The sequence below is a fragment of the Pagrus major genome, chromosome 23, assembly GCF_040436345.1.
Source record: "Pagrus major chromosome 23, Pma_NU_1.0".
NCBI lineage: Eukaryota > Metazoa > Chordata > Actinopteri > Spariformes > Sparidae > Pagrus > Pagrus major.
Window position 1 is genome coordinate 13,068,706 of NC_133237.1, and position 18,632 is coordinate 13,087,337.

Here is an 18,632-nt window from a genome sequence, read left to right on the forward strand (position 1 = left end):
GTATTCTGGTGATTGGGTTGGATATTTTACACTACTTATCTCAATGTTTTGAAATCTCCTCAAAAGCACTTCATAAATGGTAGCGCTGAAATACACCAATGTCTATGCCATAACACAAAATAACAATATTCAAAATCTAATTCAGTATATAGCCTCAAATCACGATAACGGTATAATATCAATATATTGCTCAGCACTTCTTCAAAAGGCACTGATGGAAACATGGCCTGTCATTGCCAAAGATCCGGGCCCTACAACAACAGGCAAAGAAGACTCAAGGACAGAAGGTACTGAACATCCTCCCCCGGGCTGCTCAGTGTGTATCGAGTGGCACTGACATTCCCAGGATAAGACATTTGATCATCACTGATCACTTATACCAGCAGTGTTGTGTTTCTAATAGTTTGGAATAAAACTATTTTATATACCTGTGGGTCGTTTTCAGAGTTCATAGACGCTAATATGACTGGATCTTATCCAACACCAACACTTGACTTTTGGACAGAAATGTGCCATTAACCCAGTGCCTTAATAACAGCATTAACCAACAGGAGCAAGATGATAGACACCACTGCAGAAACAATAGAAGAGAAGAGGGGGAGCAGATATGAGTGATCAGCCTCATCAATGCTTTGACCCCTTTAAGGGGTCACTTAAAGGGGTCATAGTTCATTTAAAACAACTGCCATTTGCCTCCTATTGTGCAGCTGCAGGGCATTTCATTATTCCAAGACCTCGGAGTGACCGATGCCATTAGCTGCGTGGACAAAAAGATCCATTTTGGTACAGCAGATTGGAGGTCCTACTCCTCTCCAGTTGGGAGCAATACGGGGGCAGTGTGTGTGTCTGTTAGCACAATCCAATTATATCACGCTGTAGACTTTAAGATGGCAGTTTTATGCGGAGTCACTTACACTGGGTGCAGCGAGACAGTGGGCTTAAATTTCTAGAGAAATGACAAGCTGGTGGAGAGAAGTGCAGGAGTCAAAGTCAATCTGCCAAGACGGATATCCCTTTACATTGAGAAGATTCTGACTGGATGCTTGAAATGCATTATGCTTCCAGTGCTTGGATCCACAACAGCTTGTTTTTGTTTTTTTTTGCAGTCTACATTTGGTGCAAGACACAGAAATGAGGTTTATGTGGCAGCAAATTCCTCCATCAACAAGAAGATGAGGAGAGGAGAGAGGGGGCGGGTGCTCCAGTGAGATCATGGTCTGTCTGATCTGATGCTTGCACCACTCTTTTCTTCGAAAGTATCAGAGAATAGACGACACAAAAGGTCAAGTGTGCTTATCAGAGGGGTCTCTGGCATTGTATTTTCTTAATGATGTCTTGGCTGCAGCAGGTAGTGTGAGAAGACTTGATGCAGGAGGGCCCTCAACAACTTTTGTGTGATTACTGTTCAGAACCATGGACAGGAAAAAAAAACACGTTTTTACTGCCATTTCTGCTCAAACTCAACCAGAATAGATGATGTTTTGTGTTGTTGAATCATAATCCTGATTACAAGGAGTTCATCTAATGGGCTGAACGTTTTGCCGACTGTCCCTGAAATACAGACACGCAGCAAAAAACGCACAACCGGTGGAAATGTTTGCTCAGATTTTTGTTTCAGCTCTGAAAATAATTCAACACCCTCCGTTATTGGGCATGTCACTCTCTTTGCAGATATCTGAAGGTAAAACCGACACAAAAAATATATAAATAAATAAAAAAAGATCACTTGTGGGATCAGCGGGGCTACAGGTTTAATAAACAAGCAACACCTCTGCCTCATCTGTGCGCTTTCTTTCATCCTTTCCTCAAGAAAGAAATATGCAACACCACAGCCCGGGAGTAAATACAGCCACATGCGATCGAGACTTGAAGTGGAAATAGGCCAAACTTACCTTGACTGACATTAAAAAAGGTGTGTCCAGGGTTTACTGAACCAAACAGCCGAGGTTTCGCCTTCTCTGAGACACCTGGCCGGCGAACACCATGGAGAATCAGTATCCACTGGCCATTTAGGGGATCGGTGCCCGCGGAGGCATCTCAGCGAGGAGAAAGGCGAGAGCGTCGTGGAGATGCTGCGGTGCGAAGCCCCGCTTCCCCCCGCTGGGAAAATTGGGCTGTGCGCTGCAGCCTTGGCGACTCTGCGTGGTGCGCACTGGTCTCCGGCGGACTCACATTTCCAGAAAGCCAAGAAAAAAAAAAAAGCTCAAATGTAATTCACACTGTGTCCTTCCAGGTGTCCGCCAAGTTTTTAATTAGAAGCTCCTGGAGGAGAATTGTGTTTGAGTTCCACTTGGAGACGTGTGCGCTAAAGGAATTTGGGAACACTTTTTTTTTTAACCGCGGTCACGTTGACTGAGCACACTGCAAAATAAATATATAAATAAATAAAGAATCCTACGGAGCAGGAGAGAAATATCTGTCCGACGTGGCATCTCCTCTCTTCTTTTTCTCCATTTCCCTCATTTGAACATGAACATTTCACATCTTCTCACACCTTCACCCCGACGCCAATTTCACAGCTCAACTTGTTTATTCCCCGACGGTGTATCCAAAAGGCGTGCCTGCTTTTTCAACAGTTAATCACCTGCGGGCTAAAAATGCATCTTCTCCGACAGTAGAGGGGCTTCACTCCTTCTTCATCATCCTCCTCCTCCTCTTCCTCCTCCTCTTCCCGGTGAAACACGCGATGGAAGGGGCGCCTCAGCCAAAGCCAGCCGCTTCGTCCAGCCGAAATATCCCAAGGAGGTTCACCCGAGGATCGCGACAGGAAGAAAATGAGCGGGTTAAGAAAAACAAGAAAAAAAATTTAAAAATCTTAAAACGTCCTCCAGTTAGAGATGCTCCGAAAAAGTGGATCTCCTCTAAATATTCCCACGCTCCTCCATGGGTTTATTAATTTATCTCCGGCGCGTCAAAACCTGGTGGTGTGGTTGGATTCTCAGCGAGGAAGAGTTCAGAGAGAGAGAGAGAGAGAGAGAGGGAGGGAGGGAGGGATGGAGATTTGGGAACATGGTCAATAGGCTCCTGATTATTTAGGAAACCCTCACATTTATTCAGTTCCGTCTCGTCTTACAGCTGTACATCACTCCCCTAACTGCACTGAAACTAATTGAATTGAACTGAAATGAGTGTTACACCACACACACACACACACACACAGAGAGAGAGAGAGGGAGAGGGAGAGAGAGAGAGGGAGAGAGAGAGAGAGGAGATGGAAAGTGTGCGTATCCGTGGCGTGCGTGGATGGCAATCTGTGGGAAAAATGGTGCACGGCGGATTAAATATTTGATGATGCGTGCTGAGGACCAGTTCACACCAGCATTGTGATGGGAGACACACACACAAGTAGCCCACACACACACACACACACACACACAGCGGCGGATAATCTGCGTTTCATGTCTTCATGAGATCGGACAAGCGAACGCACCATCGCAGCGTGAGCGCCAAAAGACTCACGCATGAGCAAGTTGAGCGGTACCGGCGGGAGGAGAGTGGGGGGGAGGGGTGCGGTGCGGTGCGGCGCGGTGCGGTGGACGGAGTGCACCACGGTTCAGTTTGGCAAAGTGGGTGGCGATTCCTTGGCACATCATGATGAGATGACTGTGCGTTGTGGTGGAGTTAGAGTCAACTCTAAGTGAGAGAGATGGAGAGCCGTCTCCAGAGACGCTTAATGGAGATGGAAAATGAGCTGGGATGGAAAATCTTATTTGGAAGTCGGAGGCATGACTACACACACACACACACACACACACACACACACACACACACACACACACACTCCTTCGCACCGTATTTCATACTCTTTCAGCACCATGGAGAGCGTCCAGTGAACACGCGCTGTCCAGCGTGCTGAAAACTCTTCTCTTGGCTGCAGACTGTAATCTGGCCATCACCCTCTTTTTTTTTTCTCAAAGCTATTTTTTATTTCAGCTTTTGGGCACCATACAAAACTCAAAAATGAAATCTAATCATATATCCTTCATCTTTAAGAAGACTTTATGATCCTGTGTATACATATCTCGGCCTTTTATCCAAACAACAAATCATCAGTGGCGGTTCTAGAGTCTGTTGGGGCCCAGGGCATAAATCCCCAGGGGGGCCCTCCGACCAGCACTCATGACCATGATGTTACATTTAATCTGACACCAGCAACAAATGTACATAATCCAAACCCTTTTTTTATTTCCAATGTTATCATTAGTAGATTTCTTAATATAAAAACATTAAAAAAACAGAACTATTATAAACTAAACAACTTTAACATTGCCATGTTGTAAATAACCCACATGATGAGGTCAGTGATCATCACAACATAAAGCATATAATTGAGTCAGCAGCGGTGCACAAGCACTTGTTACAAATCATAGTATTCATTACAGACCGTGCTATCAAAGTGCTTATTACAAAACATATTGCATTGTGTTTAAGTACACATTACAGTAGAGCTGCAGCAATTAATCGACTAATTGATTAGCTGCCGACCACAAGGTTAATAGTCGACCTTTTTCATACTCGATCAATCTGCTTGAACAATTTTCAAGAGAAAAAGTCAGTCTATAATTCCAGCTCCTCGAGGACATTACTCTCTTGTTCCCTCCACTTATCTGCCTTAACCTCCTCCACAGAGGGGTCAGGGCACTCGGTCAGCTTTCTCATGAACACTTGAGATACTTCCTTGCAAGTGTTTTAGTGCTTTTCTACCATTTCTAACCACAAAAACGTGTCGATCTCAATTTGTTTTTCCCCAAAAAGGTTGAGTGATTCTCATTAATAGGCTTTAGTTTGAATGCCACATCTCAATTCTTGTGTATGTCATTCATCAAACACTGCTTAAAATGATATGTACAAATAAATAAAGGCCCGCAGTGGATATTGTATGCTTATTTGTTTTTACTCTACTGAGATGCAGGGCTGCAACTAATGAGTGTTTTCATTATTGTGTTATCTTCCAGCTAATTTCACACACACGTCACACAAGGCACAAACTAACGAACCAATCAAGGCATCAATAAACAAGCAACTCCAGTGTTCTGCAAAGTAAAATGACTGTTTTTGTCAGTGGAGTCTGGTAGCTTTGAACGGAGCGATATAATGGCTGTTGGTGCTTAATCGTCCAGTCCTTAACATGTCAAAACATTATAAAAAGTGTTCCCACAGTCCAATGTCAAATCCAAATATTCTTCATTTATTGTCATTAATAACAAAAATACAAATCCTCACATTTAAGATGATTATTTCGCCTGAAAAACGACTAAATCCATTATCAAAATAGTCGACAAAGAATTGTCTTTTAACAGAATAATCAGTTATTCTACTTATCAGTGCCGCTCTGGTGAGAATGTTATAGGGACAGATTGTGTCCAGTGCCTTGTCACAGTTGTTACCATATTCACAACGTCCGGGTTAACGACTTAAGTGCTCCATGTGCTGAAAATGCCCTTTAATGTTTGTTGGCTCATTAGAAATAACGCTGATCCGCGCAACAGAAAGAGTGAGGCTGCAGAGATTTCAGATCAATTAAACATGACTACATTCCTTCACATGCCAGGTCAGTCACACTGAATGCAGCCAGTGAGTCGCTTTGAAGCTTAAGCATACATGTATTGACAGCAAAATACTTATTATGGCACTTTCATACGCCGCGCAAGAAAAAAAAGGGCTTCCGGCATGAAAATTGTATGTTTTGCCATTGTGAGGTTATGACTAATTCAAGGCGCCATGTGCAAAAATACCCCCCACTTGCCAGCTTGAGGTAAAGTGCGTTATTCATAAGTTGTGAATAATTGAGATTTAGGGAACACGGTTGGAACGGAGGGGGATATTTGCTGACTGTGGGCTTTGTCGGGGGTTGGCACTTGTGAGGAAATACAATGCTTGGGTCAGGCAATTAGCAGGAAGAACAAAGAAACGAAGCCAGGTACTCTGTGTGCCTTATTGATCAAGAATCAAAGACCAAACTAGTCTTTTTTCTACCCACCTGATATAATCAACAGTGGATGTGTCACTAATTTTGGCAAATTTACCCACTGCATCACATCCTGACACATCAACTCACATCACTTGCATCACAACAAAAAGCAAAGTGATAAGACAGCATCACGAGATGGGTAAGAAATACAATAGTTCAGAATGTCATGAGTCATAAGCTGGTGTTTGAATCAGGACAGGAACAGTGGCGCATGATTTTCGGATGTTTTATACGTCAACAGCCGTATTGACGAGGATCAGTTTGACATAATCTGCATGTTTATACAACAAATATGGCACCCAGCTGTGCAGAAGAGTGACGCAGAATGAAAACATTTACTCATCCAGGACAAAACACTCCCACTACTGACAATTACTGAGAGACAGAGTGGACTTTTCGAGCTTGGTTTTTTGGCATCTAAATGCACCTGACAAAGTGCTTTCACTCTCATCATAACTGAGGCTACAGTTGCTGAGAACAGCCGTGCTTGCAATTTTGTAAACCTTATTTTCGCTTGATAACACGTCAATTTATCTTGTTATCCCGAGGAAACAAAAGGCTGATCTCTCAAGATAACAAGATCATTTACTGCAAGAAAACAACTTATGAGATTGACACACACACACACACACACACACACACACACACACACACACACAGTTTCACTGCAGACCATATGAACTTTTTATGAACCTTTCCATTTCATATTGTAGGGTATAAGCTTATATACATTGGTCCTCTTAAAGCAGACATGTTACTGTCCAGCAGTCTCGTTGGCATAGGACCGTATTTTTCAATGCTGGTCCTGGTTGCCCTATTCCACTAGAACCTGCGTTTTAGGTGTCTCCCTGCCCCCACACACCTGATTCAAATGGATGGGTCTTTATCAGGCTTCAGCAGAGCTTGATGAAGAGCTTATCATTCGAATCAGATGTGCTGGAGCAGGGAAACATCCAAAACATGCAGGACAGGGGGCCACTATGACCAGATTGAAAAACACTGGCATAGGAAAAAGAAACCAACCACGCTGGTGAGTGTTTGACTTGTATAATAAAGTATATAATTAAGACTGAAGCACAGTCTGATGCACTGATCAATAATAGGTGCTTGCTGATCTGACATTGTCAGCTTAAACTGGCAATAGACAACCTTTTAGAAAAATGACACCATCAGTGTATAGGCTGGCTCCCTTTAACTCGCTCTAACTATGCTATTCAGCCTGCCGCTTGGTTACATTTTCCCACAACCAAAACAGAAAGCAATGGAACAACTGGAATAACTGTGGACACTCTACACTGCAAAGGAAAAATAAACCTGCTGATGGAGGAGGCAAAGAAGGTGAAGAGGGAGAGTGACAGAAACAGAGGTAAAACAAGAGTGAACGGATGGGCATTCACTCAATGAAGAGCGCTGTTGGAACTTGAGACAGTTCAAAACCGGCAATCTTTCTACTAGATCAGCAAGACCTACCTACTAATTTATACAATCAACTGTTTTACTCTGGCTTTCGTAGCACTGTGATAGGGGTTACAGGGATTGGGATAAGTGGTTGTTTATGCCAGGCTGCTAGCGGTAGCCATGTTGCTAACGCTGTCTTTGTGACAGCAGCGCAAACAGTAACACCACAGGGAAACGCTGGGAGGGTTGAAAAGTTGTCTCTTTTTTTTTGTTTAAAACAGTTCCTGCAGTTGTCAAGAAAATATGGCACGCCTGACCTCTGAAAAACATAAGTAATGAGAGGAAACAACCTTTTGCTTTCTCATAATAACAGGCTGATTATTTCATTATGTTGAGATAACAAAGCTTGTTTTCTCTCTGTCCTCTAGTACAGTTCGAACGCAGGTGGTTTGTTTGTGGTAATGTTAAAACGTTCTGTTTTTTAGAGTTTGTGGTAGGACAAACAAAAAATGCTTCAAAAGTCATGTGAAATTTTGTCTAAATCAGGTGTGTCAGTGTGGATGACAGCATTGATAGAGGTTTCCACAGCCTCCAGGGCTGCTGGGAAGAGATAGGCTATATCCCTAGCGGAGTATGTGTGCGCGCGCGTGTGTTAGTGGTTGTGTCTATGTGTGAAAGTGTGTGTTCTCACTCATCTCTCTGGGAAGAGATAAGGGGGAGTCCTGGAGGTACCTGTAGCACGGAGGGATCTGGAGGAAAGTGATTAGTGCCACAGGCTCAAACCACACACTCACTATCTGAACTCTGTTTGAAACAACCATCAGCATGAAGGTGACATGAGAACACATCCACACTTTATTACACACCTGTGTGAGCACACACACAGACACACACCTCCAGGAGTTTTGGTTTGATGACTTCACACATGTTTAGTTGTTGCATGTAAAGTCCATCCATTGCCATGATCTCATGTGATATGAAACATTTGTCTGTAAAACAATTAACTTGTGTTGTCAATTCTCTGCACACACACACTTTCTCTTTCTTTTACACACACACACACGTATACCTTCACAACTGAAACCTGAACTGCGCCCTCCTGTGTTCTTATGAAACATTCATAGTCCCAGTTGACTGAACATGTGTTCATGTGCCGAGTGGGTAAGTGCGTGAATGCCTACGTGTGCATGTGTGTTTCTCATCAGTCATGTCTCGGCCACGCTGAGGCATCCTTTCAAAAGGGTCGTGTTACATCTTTAAGCGCTGCTGGAGAATGTGACGGGCTGAGAGAAAGAAACAGCGGGATTGATGACAAGCAAAGTGCAGAATTAAGAAAAGGGTGTTCAGAGTGCCTCTCCACTTTGAGGGGAAAGAAGAGCCAAGAGGTGAGTAAAGCAACTTGACTAAAGCATAAAGTGACAATGAAAGCCAAAGAAAACTCACAGTGAAAACAACTTTATTATTTTGAATAGTTCACATTTAACAGGCCCGGGCTGTCAGATCCAAACACTGGCACAACAAAAGCAATTCAAGCAACAACTCCGCTTCCATTAAACCCCGACTGTGATGTTTTGCCCAGTGGACTGATGGATTGTTTGTTTAGCTGTGTGCTGTTAGCTCTGTGCTTTGGCAGCAAGCGTTATTGTTTCAAACGAAAATCATACAAAACTGAAGGATATTTCTAATTGCGTCATTTTAATTGTTTTCCTGTCTGAATACAATCGCTTTATAATCTCTCTGAGTGCTGTTTGACAGCAGCCACGAGCAGTGATTTGGGGAAAATGTGTGAGAATATGTCGTTTTTAATGGCAATATTTTACCACCATTATGTGTTGCATATAACAAAGTGTTTAATTAACCTGTTATTGTTACCAAACATCAAATTATGGCTATTTGTGCTTCTAGACTGGCCTTTTAATGGAAACCCCCTGATGGGTTTTTATAGATATGACATTCTTGCAGTGGTATAAAAAAGTATTCAGATCTTTTACTTAAGTAAAAGTACTAAAACCACATTGTGAAGATACTCAGGCATGGAATGTAACTAAGTACATTTACTCAAATGCTGTACTTAAGTACAGTTTTAAATGTATTTGTCCATTTTCTATTACTTTATATACATTTTGTACTTTTATTTTCCTACATTTACTTGATAACATTAGTTGCTAGTTACTTTGCAGATGCTGTATCAGAGCCAGAGTAGCAGATTATTAAATTAACAGACCAGATTATTACCAGATACTAGACTATACTTTAAGACTTTTATTCGAGTATTATGCCTTCAGGTCACTCTTACTTTTACCAAAGTAATATTTTAACATGATATCTTTACTTTTAATCATGTATGACTTCTCTGTAATGTTCACAATACTGAAAATACTAAAAGTAAAAGTCCTGCAGTCAACAAGTTAGGTAAAAGTATGTGAGTACTATCAGCAAAATTGACTTTAAGTTTCCAAGATAAAACTACATATTATGGTCTTTGTTAGTGTTTGACTGTTATATGTGATGTTTGGATCAATATTACTGCTGCATTAATGTGTATGTTGCATTTTAACTGCTGTAGATGTTTAAGGTCATGCTTTTTTCAACTATTTGATAAATTGTTGGTTTCTTCAATATACAGCGATGCATCGTATTCTGTAAGATCATTGTATGTTTGCAGTGCCGCTGTCCTGTAAGAACCACATATCTCAACTTTTCACGAGCTCAGAAAACAAAGCCAGCCTGTTTTCCAGCTAATCCAAGAGAGTTTTTCAGTAGTTTATTTAGCTTTAGAAGAATTTTCACAACCCACAAAGGAACACGTCATCCTTCACTTTATCACGCACATTCAAAATAACCTTGTTTGGAGATACATGGTTTTCACCGGATACAGACTGTATGAACTGAAAAGTAACTAGTAACTAAAGCAGGTGTATGTAGTGGAGTAAAAGTACAATGTTTCATTCTGAGTCAGAGTTGAGTAGAAGTAGAAAAGTTTAAGTAAAAAAAGTACAAGTACCTTGAAATTGTACTAAATTACAGTAAATGTACTTACAGACATTCCACTATCCTGCATTCTTCGAACACGTCTGAGATGTCTGCAAATACTTTTCTCGACACAAACAGAGAATTCTCTCACTCCCGCTGTCCTCAGCCTACCTTCTCACTTGTTAAAAAATCCATCTGACTGACATTGAGACAGCAGCTGAAGAATTTAATCCAGTTTGACTTGATTTTAAGTCTATTTACAGTATCACCCTTCCCCTCATGGACACGCATGTGCACACACACACACACACCTGTACACAGGAAAATCGTGCGCGTACATCTTCGACTACAGTCTCATTTCACAGTCTGCTCTTTACCTACCCAGTGCCCCCCTGGAGGGATTTAGTAAATAGAAAGCTAGTTTGTACTTTCCATTAGAGCCTAATTCTATTACGCAGCCGGCTCTTATCGATCCAAACATTCAGGGAGACATGCAAGAAAAGTAGCAAGTGGAGCACAGCGGAGGCCACTGTGGTTTGAGGATGGAGGCGGGAAAAGGTGGGAGAGTGAGGGGGTGCGTTTGGTCGAGGGATGAAAAAGCAGAAATAAAGGGATGAAGACAGGGGGAGATAAGATTGGAAGAAAATATAATGTAACTGCAGCCACCAGTTCAACATGAACCAGTGTCACATTCAGAATGATAGACACAGCACCTGTGCGACAACACAAGAATCTTGCCTTGATTTATTCATTCATGTAGCATTACAGTAATAGCAAAGTTCATAATATATTCTGTATAATATTTTTGGTTACAGCCTTTAAACGTCACATTGATAACATTAACATTAGCTAGCTAGCGTTAGCAATGTTAGGTAGTGCAACGACCTGTCAACCACTCGAGGAGGCAGATGATTCGAGCAGTGGCCGAATGTTATCAATAACACCTTTTAAACATAAAGCTAAATTTGACGGTGCACGTGTTTATGAGGAGCCGTACAAGCCATAAATCATTTGGGCCCTCTGACAAACATATATTCTCCTTTCACACATTCACAGTCATGTATTTTGTCTCATCTTTTTATGTATCCATTACTTTCACTGGCACAGGAAGTTCCTTCTCAAGCAGGAAGTCGGAAGTACATGTACAAGACTTAGGGAGAAGTTAGCCTTCAGGGCTTTCTTATATACATGTGGTTAACGTTGAAAGAACTCATGATAATACAGATATTATTGCGATATGTAAAGAAAATTTTAAATGTTATCAGTCAATTTCATCTTACACAATAAGAGTGAAGGTAGATAGCCTGTAACCGTAACTGGACAAAAAGAACAATTACTCTTAATGAACAGTGAAAAGGCAACCAGGTGAACCAATAAACAAAAGATCCACAATGTCAATGAATGTACAGTGTCATCATTGTTTTATTAACATGATTTAAATAGTTTATTCTTCATTTCAATACCTTCCTAAGACACTAGATATAGTTTTTATAGCTAAACATACAGATGTGTGATAAAATATAGGAATATGAATATAAGAGCAAAATGTATGAATACAAAAATATGAGTGATTGTACAGCAACAATGAAAATGAATTAATGTAACTAAATTAACTACATACACTACTCCAAATTAGTTAGGTGAGAGGGCCAGAATGAATTATGGCTTAAGTGGCCCCTCATACATGTTGAAACACATACTCACATACATACACAATATTGTTCTATCCTGTATGTTTCCAAGTAATACTGTGCACATAAGAAAATGCACATAGACGCTCATTGTGTAGGTGTATCAGAGCTCCACGACACACACTGATTCAAACTGACAGCATCTAAACAGTGCAGAGACCTGAAAAAGTCTCACACACAGACACACACGCACACACTGGACTGTGATAGCAAGGTGACCACAGCACACAAGAGCCAGGCAGATATGAAAACCCATATCTGAATGAAAGACCCGGGGAAGGTGTGCTGTACGGTGTAGTAGAGATTGGAGTGTTTTGTTGTTTAACCCAGGCCGCTCTTGGAACCAGAGATGCGGTCACACCTGACTCACCCTGCCCCGGGGGACGAGTGTGTGTGAGTAAACCTGAAGAAAAAGGGGAGAGATTATGAGGAACATTTCTGCAGAGGCGCCTGTAGATGGACGGTGAGAGAGAGAGAAAGGCGGTGGCGGTGGCGAGAGCCAACAGAGCGGATAAAGGAAGAGATGAGTTCAGAGAGGGGTGTGAAGAAGCAGAGGTGAGCCGGGGGATAAGGTACAGCACTGAGGAGGGAGAGGAGAGGTGAACAGAAAAGAAAATAAGACACAGTACAATACAGTTATCACTACTACCTGGAAAAAAAGATTATGAGTTAGCTGTGTATGTCCAATATCAGACACAGGCTCAGAGACCACAAGCTATTGGAAAAGGAGGATAAAAAAGGCACATGGCTACCCAGAGACAGGATTGAACACATGATCAACGAGTATGACAAGTGATCATTCTTGGATGAATAAAACCTAATTTTCCTCACTTACCTGTTGAAGAAAAAAGATCTTGCATGCACCTAAAACACACATGCTAGTGAATGTAGCTCATTGTAGTACGAGAGGATGGAAGAGGCTGATGAATAAAAGCAACTGGGAGACAATAGGGAAGACTGTGTGTGCAAGCTGCTAGACGAAGCAAGCCAACGTTGGACGAAACAAACAGATGGGGAAGAGGATGTCAAAGAACATTCAGTTTCAAATTCTTTTCCTGTGTTTACAGTAAGCAAACTAACAAGGGTGTTCACCGGATCAACACCACAGTGGAGCTCATGGCTCCTTATGCTTATTTTATCCCTGACGCACACCCACAATCACAGTGTGCTTCTTGTCAGCTCCGTCACTGAACAATGTTTCATTTGACAGCTCTGCTCGGACAAAAAGTTTACGAAGCGTCTTCTTTTATTCCTGAACTGTGAGAATGAGGAGAACCTGTTTTCTCTGGATATTGTTTGTTTCGAATATGAATCATAGAACTCCCACAATAAAGCCCACAATTTACTTGATGTTAAGAGTACATCAAAAATTCCCAGAACTGTGAGTCATGGCTTAAATACAGTAAGCCCCCAGTAAATAAAACTCTGTCAACATCAATAGTTGCTTGATGGGCCCGAAAATAGATGAGAGGTTTAATTCACTGGTATTAAGAGGTGGTAAGATTCAAAATATTGTAGCATCATGACTGTGTTGTCCAAGTTTATGGGAACATAGATTAAAGTAATCTTATGTTCCCAGGATTGCCAGCCCAGTTGCCAGAATAAAATTTTGGCAGTGAAGGATTCTGCAACCCACTGATGTGTTCATATTTGCCATAAGCTACGTACCATATTGACATTTCTACAATATGTGTCATATCACGTTCAAGTTACATGTTTCTAACCTGACTGTCAGAGGGGATGTTGGTGGGGTTACAGGTGAGAAAGCTGCTAAGCCACTGACCGCTGTTCAAGACTAGGTTTCAACATTTGTAAATGGGTATTTTTAGGAAGACCTTGGGACAGTTTTAAGCAGTGGTTGTGGCAACGAAACCAGGTGTTCGTGACAAGACCTCGGGACATCTTTAGCAATGTTTGTGTTGACCAAAACAGTTACTTTAAGGTGAAACACTATCTTTTCCTAAACCTAACCAAGTATTTTTTGTGCTTAAACCTAACCAGACCGTAGGCACAGTGTTGTCTCAATAAGGAAACATAAGGTTGCGACATAAAGAGTTGGAAAGTTTCAACATATTCATGCTTTTCAGAAACATGCTTTGCCAACTTGTATTCTGGTGATTCGGTTGTTAAAGCAACATTATGTAGAAAATTGGCATTTTTTGCGATTTGGCGCCCCCCACAGTTTCTGAGTGCAATACCACTGTCACAAATACAAATCCCAGGTCTGTAACAATTTGTCAGATGTAATGTAGCTGCTGACTACAGACAAAACTCATTACGTCATAACAATGTTATGTGTTGAAAACTTGTATTTTGAAATAAACTTGTGATCCTACCCTCTCACTGAAGTTACGTAGTGCAGAAACAAGTGACAGGGGGGATAGACACCATTCACCCAATTACACTGCACCATCAAAATGATTTTGAAGCTGTTAGTTTAAGCTAAAAAGTCACATAATGTTGCTTTAACTTACATTTGATTCATCTAGATTCTAAATAAGGATAATAGGTTTATGCTCCCTCTAGATTGCACAAGTAGATCAGTGCATTGTAATGGATGCTTCACTCACAAAACCATTATTTGTATTCTGCTTTCTCTGGCCCAAATTAAATTTAAAACATTTGCCAAACACATTTATCTAAAGTGACTTTGAAAAATAAGTGATTTCCTAAAGAGTACGGTCTAGACCTGCTCAATTTGGAAAGTGTCATAGGATGACTTTTGTTGTGAATTGGCGCTATACAAATAAAGATTGATTGATTGATTGATTGATTGATTGATTGATTGATTGATTGATTGATTGATTCCTGATGCATCAGTAGTGTACACTAAGAGGAAAACCTGTTCATTAAACTGGTGAAAAAGTTAATTATCAAATGCACATCCAGTAAAGACTACCGACTGCATTTGCAGAATAAGCCTGCAGTGATTTGGCAGAGCAGTCAGGTTACTGCTTCCTGCATCACATACATACAAATGGGTTTTCTGATATGACACTAGAGGCCAGTCTTAGTTCAGCCTGCATAGCATTAAACCAGTGGTGTTGATATGCTTCAGACTGGTGCCTGACAGTCACTGAAATCACAACAGCCAGGTTCTGAGTCCATGTCTGTTAGCCTTACCAAGGGGATGAACTTCATTCCAGTCCAGGCGACAAATCATGTAAACAAGGCGAGTGACTTTGACACATTGTGTGTGATGTGTATTACAGATCGATGAACTCTGTCACACACAAACATATCGCACAAACACATATGATGAAGACACAGAGATTGTGTTTTTATTGCTTTACTTAAATCCCCTAAAACAAGATACACATTTTACAGTGATGCTCTAAATGCAGCCAACAAAAGAAAATGTGCACCTCACCTACTTCATTAATTTTTTTCTGCAGGCTGTAAAAGCAGGTTTAGTTTTCAGATATGGGCAGTGCAGCTGTGGACTGATACTTGGTGTTTGAAAGGGCTGACTATGTGTAAAAGGTCACCTGTGCTGCTGTCTGATCACACATACACACACACATACACGTGCACACACTGTCACTGTAGGGCAGGTCAATGGCAGTGCACTCTGCAAGCTGTCAGGGCTATTCTGTGGTTTGACCAGGACAAAGCGGAAAGTTTCCTTGGGCTTCCACCCGTGCAGATTGACTGGTATATCATATTGCTCACAAATACAGAAGCAAATAAAACACAAACAAGAATTTTTTTTATGTTCAAACCGGCACAGAACTTAATTAAAGAGCATAATTTTTATGTAAATTGCAACACAAATCCATGTATTGGATTCCATTAAAGCTTCTTAATGTCACCAGATGGTGATGAGTGTGCAGTAGATCTCTTTCACCTCAAGATATTTATATATGGACATTTTATATGGTGCTCCTCTGAGAGTCAGGGTCACAGCTCAGGTTTTATCAGCCCCAGTGTTCGGACAAAGAATATCAATGTCAGGCATGCCAGTTTGAATATCAAATTGCAGGTGAAGAAGTGCAAAACTTCTTCTCCATCAGACACTCAGCACTCTGATCCTGAACAGAAAATCAAAACCTCTTTAACAAATACTAATATTCATTTTAAAAAGTAATACATAAAATGATGTTTATTTGATTTGTGAGACAGAAGGATTCGTTAAAAAACTGACACTTTGGGTTGTTGCCGAGCAACCCAAAGCGTCAGTATTTGACGAATTCAGAATGATACTCAAAAATCAACTTTCTTACAAATCGGACCTATAAATGTTTGAATAATTATAACAATTTGTTCAAACACCATTATGGTTCTGACAGAGCCTCTTCATTCTACTGGCCTGTAGAGCATCCTGGTAAATTTAACTTTTAGCTAAAATATATCCGTCTCAAATGATCATGATTTTGTATTAAATATCCATTCACATGAACACAATCAGCGAACACAAACAATACAACTTTATAATAAGTCCATAAAAACAATTACAAGAATCATAAAAACATAAGATAATGAAGCTTCAAAATGTCCAAGGGTAACGAGAGACGCAGTTTGCAGTTTATTCCAGTAATTATTATTCATATGTAAGACAAGCATAGATGGATTTTCAGCTTTATCAAGTATCTCATAATTGAATGACAGAAGTGCAATCTTCAAAGTCACGCTAAAAACACTATTCTAATTATTAATTGATAATGGGGAACTTCTCGGGTGCAGCAGACTTAATACCTTGGTATAATAACGGGTGAAGATGTTTACCTGGAAAGATTGTGCAAGCGTTCAGCCAGAAAATGACAAAAACAAATGGCTTGTTGTCTGACTGCTGTATATCATTTGATATGGTTGTTTGGCGTTATGTTGCACAATGCAGTCATCCACCCCATTACTTATTGAAATCTTTATGAAGCAACTTTTCTACAGACAAGTTGCCTATATCCATAAACAGAACACACATTAATTTATTGTTGTTGTTGTATTTTTTTGCTGATGCTCCTGCTTGCATCTGGGACTTGATTTTCAGTGCTCTTTTGGGACAACTCTAACAAGCCCATCTGGGTTTCTCTCTTCTTCTGCACAGCTGTTATGTTTTGTATCTTTGTTTTTGATCCTATGGCTTCTGTACAAATAAATAAACTGTAATCTTTATTTAAACTCCCCGAGGTAACATTATTATGACGCTGTAACAGCAGGTTCTCGTGAGTTTACGTATTATCATGTTTCTAAGATAAACCCGAGCCTGAGGTGAGGCAGACATGCAGAACATGAATCCAGGACCGCAGTCAGCTCAGGGCGGGCCCACGCACATCTCAGTGTGTGGCTGATAGCTTCGGTGCAGAAATCTGGAGTCATGCTGGCGCTAAATATAGACAAAGGTTTTATGTAAGCTGAGGTGAATCATTCCATTCCACACATTTCAGCACATTTACTAACATACTGAATAAGTGACACGGCACAGGTGAAAGAATCACGGACGGGGATGTGTTAAACATCCGCAGTACTCATCACATGTAATAGATTTAGAGAACTGACAACACAGCATATGCCTGCTGTCTGCAGGCTGTAATCACACACATAGAGATATACTGTACGTGTGTTTGTGTATATCCCTCTGGGGCCTACCACGAGCAAGGTGATGGGAACATGTTTATCAAAGCCCTGACAGCATCGATCGGATGTGTGTGGAAGGAGCTGGAGGGTTGTCCTTCACACAGGAGCATCACAAGGTTTTGTGATGGTGCATCAGCGAGTCTGAACTGCTGGTTACATGTTCAGTTGACTCACAGTAGCAAGAGCACATCTAACATTTCTGTGAAACAGTGGTGCACAGGCTTATACCTCTCAGTGATTTAGATATACTGATCAATCAGGTGCACAAACAAAATCTATTTCTGACATCTCCAAATCTTACATATTCCACCTTTAACCAAACCATGTTCTTCTAAACCTTACTAAGTATTTTAGTTGCCTAAATCTAGTCAGTCAACCTAAAAGAAACTGAAAATAATGAGTGAACAGTAATAATACGCTCCAGTCAGGATAAGAACCTCAGTCTCCTGAGTCCTGCACTCAATCCATGAAGCCACAATGGCTTGCTTAAAATGCAGCCTTTGACACTTTCTCCTAATTAAAAATGATGGTCCTGGAACAACATTAATTATGAAGTTTCAAGAACAACACCAACACAGCGATGTCAGATAGACATCCAGGACGGACAGACGTGTGATAGATGTTGTGTTTACAGACCAGACCAATGTAAAAATTACAATCTGGGCTATTAGATCAACATAATTATAGATATATTGTGAATATATGGTGGTGAGTCTCAAGCTAAAGTGGCTGCAGAACAAACACAAACGCATCCAGTACACTAATAACACAGCCCGGGTTATTGATCTTTGTCTGCCACAAAGTAATGAAGCGGGGAAGTGTTAAAATTAGTTATTTCCAATTAAGAGTGCAGGAAGAGGGATGGGTTACAGCTGAGGAATGACTGAGAGCGAGGACGAGCAAGAGAGAGACAACCCGGCAGAGAGAAAAAAAGAGCATGCGACAGCCGGAGATACAGGGAGAATGGAAAAAGAGGAGAGGGGCTGAATTGTAGTTATCATGGCAGCCAAACCTGCTCCTTCTCC